This window comes from Odontomachus brunneus, unplaced genomic scaffold, assembly GCF_010583005.1.
Source record: "Odontomachus brunneus isolate Ranch 3 - 2012 unplaced genomic scaffold, Obru_v1 Obru_scaffold_142, whole genome shotgun sequence".
Taxonomy (NCBI): Eukaryota; Metazoa; Arthropoda; class Insecta; order Hymenoptera; family Formicidae; genus Odontomachus; species Odontomachus brunneus.
Window position 1 is genome coordinate 86,532 of NW_022639592.1, and position 7,858 is coordinate 94,389.

A 7,858-nucleotide genomic window follows, 5' to 3' on the forward strand; every position below is an offset into this window, starting at 1 on the left:
AGTGTCCCGTCACTACCGCATTATCTCTTAAGGGCGGATTCCTAAAGTACTTTGTATAAGAAAATCCTAATACAAAAATGGCGAGGCTATAATAATTTTCAAATTATAAACGATTAAATTTGACTAATTATACTGGCTAAAGTACAACGCACAGCGGCACAGGTACATGCACATGTCGTCCCTTTTCCAAATATTGATACGGAAGTTTTATATATACAACAATATATGTAATAATAATCTGCGTTTTCTATCATTTAAATAAATATATCGCAAATAATAAAAATTTCGTCAAAATGTTATGAAAATATCACACAATACATTTATGAGAATTAGTAAGCTCACACATTTGACGTTTCTTTCAGGGATTTACAACTAATTTCATATCTTATGCAAATTCTCACTTGCGCATGCACCTGTACCATTGTGTATTGTGGGTGTATATCAGTTGGACACGGGGCAATTGGACACAGTCCAATCACAAGTCGCTGTTCCAAGGGACCCTACAAATGTCTCTAATCATACGGTGCTGTGATTGGCTGTGTCCAAATGTACCGTGTCCAAGTGCACCGCTCCCGTGTGTTGTACCGTATCTGAGTGCGCGTACTTTAGCCAATATAATTGGTCAACTTTAATTGTTTATAATTTGAAAAGTATTATAGCCTCGATATTTTTGCATTAGGGTTTTTTTCTTCAAATTACTTCAGGAATCCGTCCTTAAGAGATAATGCGGTAGTGGTGGGACACCCTATATATAAAATATATAGAAACATATTTTTATAACTATAATTTGTTAACACTTCCAGATGCGTCCGTCTTATTAAAAGTGCTAAACGTGCAAAGAGTACAAGCATTACGAATACAACTGAGATCATATAAGACATGTTCTTTGTAGCTGCACTGCTGAACTGGTACAATATTGAAGTGAGACAAATAAATACGTTTTCTCACTCTAGCTTATTGCACTCTAGTTCAGCAGTGCAGCTACAAAGAACAGGCCTATATATATCACATTTGCGGAAGTTGCGTAATTAATGGCGGCACCAATCAGAGAAGAGAACATGATCCGCTCCACTCTGTCTAGATTCTCTCTGCAGTCGTTGTCTTCTTTCTCATTCTACGTTGACATTACGTCTTGGACCTAGTACTCGGGCTGTGTTTGCTTTGGGCGCTTACGCGCTGTAAGCGTCATCCTATCTTTATCGTTTATTACATGCGGGAAGAAGATAGAATGATGCCTATAGCGCATAAGCGCTAAAAGCGAACGCAGCCTCGGTTTATTCTTACTATGTCTATGATTCTACAAGACGTTTTTTATAAAATTTTGCATATAATTATTTTTGACATCGCTAAACACGAATCTGAGATCGAAAGTAGAAAACTCTAAATAGCGGATCTAATATGGGGACAAAAACATATCACAAAATTCAGTAAATTGGCGAATTTCTCTGTAAAGCACAGTAGGGTTTTTTAAGTGACAGAAAATAAATTTGGATTCAAAATTGGAAAACTAGAAATGGCAAATTCAATGGTGGATTAAAAAGACGAAAATTCCAAATGATTAGTGGATTTCTCTAATATTCCGTATTACATGGTTTTTAGATTTTTAAATATTTATCAGCTAAAAATGCGGAAATAAAAATATTATTTCGATATTTTGCTATGTGAAATTGGACGATACAAAATAGCATCATAATAAAATTGTTAAGTGCTTGTTACCTGCAATTAAGTGCCTATTATTAATTTGGAAAAGTCGTCAAAATGGATTTACCAAAAAAATTTTTTAATTTTGACCTCAAATTTGTATTCAGCGATCTTTAAAACCCTCTAGTTTTTTTAAAACTCACTAATTTATTTAATTGTTATTGAATTTTTTGTCAACACGTGTATAAACGTACTCCACAGTGAAGGGGTTAATTACTCGTATAATACAATAATATAACAAAAAAATACAGCTTATAGTTAATACCGTAATATCGTATATTAAACTCCAGACTTGTTTCAGAAACCTGTACACAGGATACCAATACACCACAGGATAATAAGGAAAAGCGCCGAAAATAACAATAAATAAAGTATAACCCTCAATCTTGCTCGTAAATGTAACTATAATTATAAATTGTAAGGAAACGAACATATAAGACACTTTGAACGAGGAGGAAAAAGCAATAATACAGTTTATAGAATCATGTTAATAGAAAAATTTGCGATGTGTATAACAATAGAGAAACATAGTAAATACATATCGTAATTACTGAATTGCTTACATAAAATTCACGAACAACGTCCGATGTATGTTCTGCTTAATTAACGCAAAATTGTACGAGTCATGTTGGAAAATATACGGACCATTCTATCGTAACAATTTTTATCATAATTAATTAAATATATTTAATTATTTTGGAGCAGGAGGTCAATTGTGTATTTCAAAATGGGGTGAAAATTACAAAAGTGATTACAAATTCACTAGGTATTGATCGATGAAGTTACAAATATTCTAGTAAATTTATTCACTTTTGTCATTTTCACTCCGTTTTCAGATACACAATCGACCCCTTGCTGTAGTCCGACATACCCTTATAGAAATATCATACTAAGAATCATTGATAATTACTTATTATCCAGTATTTTTAATACTGAAAATAAGTAATTATCAATGATTCTTAGTATGATATTTCTATAAGGGTAGACCACAACGTGATCGACTTGTAAATGACGCTTAATGACATGACTCATATGGCGCATTAATCTGAAGATCAATATAATTACATACATACACTATACAATTTTTACCATTATACGAATTTTTTATAAAATTTGAAATCATATATGCATTCCGAATTTTGTTTAAAGTAACAAAGGACTTTGCACAATTCTTACGAGAAAACGGTTTTCAATCTTTGCTTGAACTTGTTATATTTTGTAGTCCTTGCAGTCCTGATAAAAAATCGCAATAAGTAGAAACCTTGTACATGGCTAGTGTTTTAATTAAAAACATTTAAAAGTTTTTTTTGTCGAATCTATCCGCACATTTGCCTATAAGAGTTTGTGCTTGTGTGCTTGCTCGCACACACACACACATACATATACATATTTATACACCCTTATATAAGTATCATACTAAGAATCATTGATAATTACTTATTATCCAGTATTTTTAATACTGAAAATAAGTAATTATCAATGATTCTTAGTATGATATTTCTATAAGGGCATACAGATTGTCTCAAAACAATCTACGAAGCTCTCGTGAGAACGTAGACCGAGTTAAAATAAACATAAATGTCCTATATCATTTTACGATATTCGTAATAATAACCAAAAAATTGATTACGAAAGATTAAGGAAAGCGAGTGAAGTAGAGGACAGACCGCTCGAGCTATATCGCAGCCCAGTAATATAGCGCGCGGATGTCACGCGTGGCGATTAGAAGACAACGTATCACTGCTTATACTTATACCGCTGCGTCTCTACGTCTTGTTGCACCGCGCTGAGGCAAGATGTAGGAGCACAGATGTACAAGTATACGCAGTGGTGCATTGTTTTCCAATCACCACGCGCGACATCCGCGCGCTATATTACTGGACTGCGCTGTGACTCGAGCGGTCCGTCCTCTACCATTCAGCACACGTTTTTCCTTAATCTTCCGTAATTAATTTTTCGATTATTATTACGAATATCGTAAACCAGTATAGGACTTTTATGTTTATTTTAACCCAATTTACGTTCACACGAGAACTTCGTAGATTGTTCTGAGATACCCTGTATATGAATATGTATATATTCATATATATATATATATATATATATATATATATATATATACACATCAAATAAACACAAGTATGCAAACTCGTGTAGGTAAACGTACAAATGTTTTTAATTCAGAAACTAATCGTACAAGAGTCTATCGAGATTTTTTATTAGGATTGTAAGAGCTACAACATATCACAAATTCAAATAAATTTACTGGAAATAATTTTCTAATAAGAATCATGCGAAGTCCTTTGTACTAGTAAGGTCAGTACGTGGTAACGTCATCATTCGTTTTTATAGGTTATAATATGTAGTAAGTATACAAAAATGACACATGTATCCGAGCTTCTTGTATCAGATGCTTTGATATTCGATACATTGAGAACTCGTTTTCGTTATGAATTTATTATGTTAAAGCTAATCAGATTCAATGATGACTTCACTGTACCTTTTTTTATATCTTCGATTGTAACGTAAAATGCGTAAAATATTTTATCTGTTGACTGTATTAATATATTATCAGTATTATAATAATAAATAATGCGTATTGCAGTTTTAATAAAAGAGTACTACCACATAAGCAAACACACTACTACGATTTATTAATTATCATGGAGACTTCTGAAATAGATTCTATCGAAATATTTGCAATTTAGATATTATTCGTCTATTTCTAAATTTATAGAATTTCTTGGATTTATAGGAAGTTTATATGTAAATATAAAACGCGTAATAATAATATATTATTACTAATTTTGGGATCAGGTGTACGGATTCGCTATGTTCCCAGGTAACAGGTAGTCGTCATAATAACATGATTCTTATGTCAAATTTTACATCATTTATACCTAAAATTAACCTAAAAACGATGTCTTTATAACGGTTCTAAGTCACAGATTGGAGACGTCATTAAATAACGTCAGGAAGACGTTACTTTAATTGTCACAATGACTTAAGTAAAATATACCCAGAACAGTAGCAGAGTGACGTCTATCTGATGAGGAATGAATGATCAAAAAGATATCGATATGATATCAAAATGGCAAGATTAATCTGAAATCGATTTTTACATTGATTCGATCATCTGGTGATCACAGTTTCGATCTCTCCTTACAGAAATATACTGAAAATCATTGATTAATTACTTATTTTCAGTATTAAAAATGCAGTGTTTATCCAGCAAACACAGATATATAACAGTAGTTACATTGCCGTAATGAAACGGAATGTAATATGTAATATAACATGTATGTACCCAGATAGCCAAATCTGCGCGAACAAATTTCGAGCAGAGCTTGCTATCAACTTTTGATGGCAACCCTTATAGAAATATTATACTAAAAATCATTGATAATTACTTATTATCCAGTATTTTTAATACTGAAAATAAGTAATTATCAATGATTCTTAGTATGATATTTCTATAAGGGAAATAGATAACAAATTTGATGCAGGATCTGTTATATCAAATCTTGCTGCCAAATTGCCGCCAGATTTGTGGCAGAGCTTGTTGTCGGATAATTGTTGCAGATTTGCAGCAAAAACCGCGCAGAGCTTGTAGCGATTTGACGGCAGATTGGCAGCAGAAACCGCGCAGACCTTGCTGCGCTGCAAGCTTTGCGCGGTTTTTGCTGCAAATTTGGCACCAATTGTCCGACAGCAAGATCTGTCGCCAAAACTGTAGCCTAATGTAGACACAGATGGCTATGGTTTTGCTGTGGGTTTTTGATCAAATTTACTGCCAATCTGCACGCAGTTTGCGCTCAGTTTGCTTACTGGATAGTAGGTTATATAAACATTTGTTGTAATTTCCTACTCACACGTGTTACAGTTATACAATGTGAATATAACATAAAAGTAACATGTGACTAAAAAGTTATATAAGAGTTATATGTTATTTGTTAGCAAATTAATACATATACATATATTTTTTTGTTGAATTCCAACGATTTATTCATTAGTATGGTTCAGATAAGTAATATGAGTGTATGATTATTTTGTCTAAATAATAAAAAAAAAACTGACATTTCATATTCCGTATTATTTCAATTATTCGTGAAACTCGCGTGGATTCGATCCTATGTCAGACGGTCTCCCATTTTTAGATCATGTTGTTTAATGCTTCTCAGCAAACACAGATATATAACTGCAATATTGCCGTAATAAAACAGAATGTAACAGGTAATATAACATGTTCGTTGCATGCAACATCTATGTTAGTAATTTTTTCCCACTCATTGTACATTGCAGTTATATTATTTAAATATAACATGTAACGAAAATATTATATAACTGTAATGTGGTTACAGAAATGTTATATTACAGTTATATAAATTGTTTAAATGTTATGTAGGTACAATATAAGTTATTTTACTGTTATATAATTGTTATTAAATTAATTATATTACTGTTATATACGAAATATATATTTTTTAACACGTATAATTTCCAGGAATATCAGACTCTCTTGAATTAATAATTTAAATAAAACTAATCGAAATTGTATGAAAAAAAAACATTTCGTTTAATTTTATTTAAAATCAATTCAAGAGAGTCTGATATTCCTAGAAAATTTTATCATAAAAAAATGAAAGAAAGAAAGGAAACAAATAATGACAATATTTAATATATCTTTTTAATAATAATATGAAACATATATATAGTATGGAATATTATAATTATTATAATAATAACTTTGCATATTATATTAATATTTACCATAATTATAGTTTAACGTAATATTAAATATAATATTATACTAAAAATATAAGGTGTAGTAAAAAGAAATCCATTATTTTTCCAATAGATGGCTTTAGTAATGTGTATCTCGCGTTGTATAAGTGCGATCGGTTAGAAAGACAAGATTTCGTACTAAAAAAACTTCTCAGACGGTTTTGTGATTGTTTGACTTAGTATTGTTTGAGCGCGTGTCAAAGATGGACACCAGCAAAGAGAAAATACGCCATATTTTACAGTTTTTCTTCGATAAAGGGGAAAACGCAAGCCAGGCGACTGAAAATGTGAATAGTGTTTATGGTCCTGATACTGTAACAGCCAATCACGCGCAATTTTGGTTTCGTCCATTCCGTTCCGGTAATTTTGATGTCAAAGATGCACCACGCTCTGGCCAATTGTTGAAAATGTCGATAAAATAATAGAAATCGTCGAGTCCGACCGTCATGTAAGCACTGTTTCGATTGCCCAGGAGGTAAACATTGCACAAAAAACCGTTTGGAACCACTTGAATAAGGCTGGATACAAAAAGAAGCTCGATGTATGGGTGCCACACGAGTTAATACAAAAAAACCTCATGGACCGAATTTCCATCTGCGAATCGCTGCTGAATCGCAACAAAATCGACCCATTTCTGCAGCGGATGGTGACTGGTGATGAAAAGTAGGTCACTTACGACAACGTCAAGCGAAAACGGTCGTGGTCGAAACGCAGTGAGCCGGCGCAAACGGTGGCCAAACCAGGATTGACGATCAGGAAGGCTTTGCTGTGTGTTTTGTGGGATTGGCAGGGAATTATCCACTATGAGCTGCTCCCCTACGGCCAAACTCTTAATTCGGATCTGTACTGTCAACAATTGGACCGTCTGAAGGAATCAATCGCCCAGAAGCGGCCAGCTTTGGCCAATAGGAGAGGAATTGTGTTCTATCAGGACAACGCCAGGCCACACACATCGATAGTGACTCGTCAGAAGCTCCGGGAGCTTGGTTGGAAGGTTCTTATGCATCCACCTTACAGTCCGGACTTGGCACCAAGTTATTACCATCTGTTCCTGTCTATGGCGAATGATTTTGCTGGTGAAAAATTCGCCTCAAGAGAAGCTTGTGAAAATCGACTTTCCCAGTTTTTTGCCAATAGGGACAAGGATTTCTGTGAGAGAGGCATAATGGAATTACCTTCAAAATGGCAACAAGTTATCGAACAAAAGGGTGCATATTTGACCTATATCGGATCATTCTAACTATGCTAAATAAAGCCTTCAATTTCATGCAAAAATAATGGATTTCTTTTTACTACACTTTATATATAGTGCAAATCCGTTGCGATCGTGATAATTATAAGCATGAAATACTTTATTCGATAAATGTGATTA

The 7,858-nt window shown here is 33.2% G+C and overlaps 1 protein-coding gene across 1 annotated transcript in view; it reads left to right on the forward strand.

Annotated features, from left to right (window-relative positions):
• LOC116850291 (death-associated inhibitor of apoptosis 1-like) overlaps positions 1–2,359 on the forward strand; it is a 64,356-nt gene extending 61,997 nt beyond the window's left edge. Inside the window, exon 3 of the mRNA XM_032828391.1 lies at positions 2,003–2,359. The gene's annotated coding sequence lies outside the window, so the exon portion shown is untranslated. The remainder of the gene's footprint in view (positions 1–2,002) is intronic.
• Positions 2,360–7,858: the final 5,499 nt, after the last annotated feature.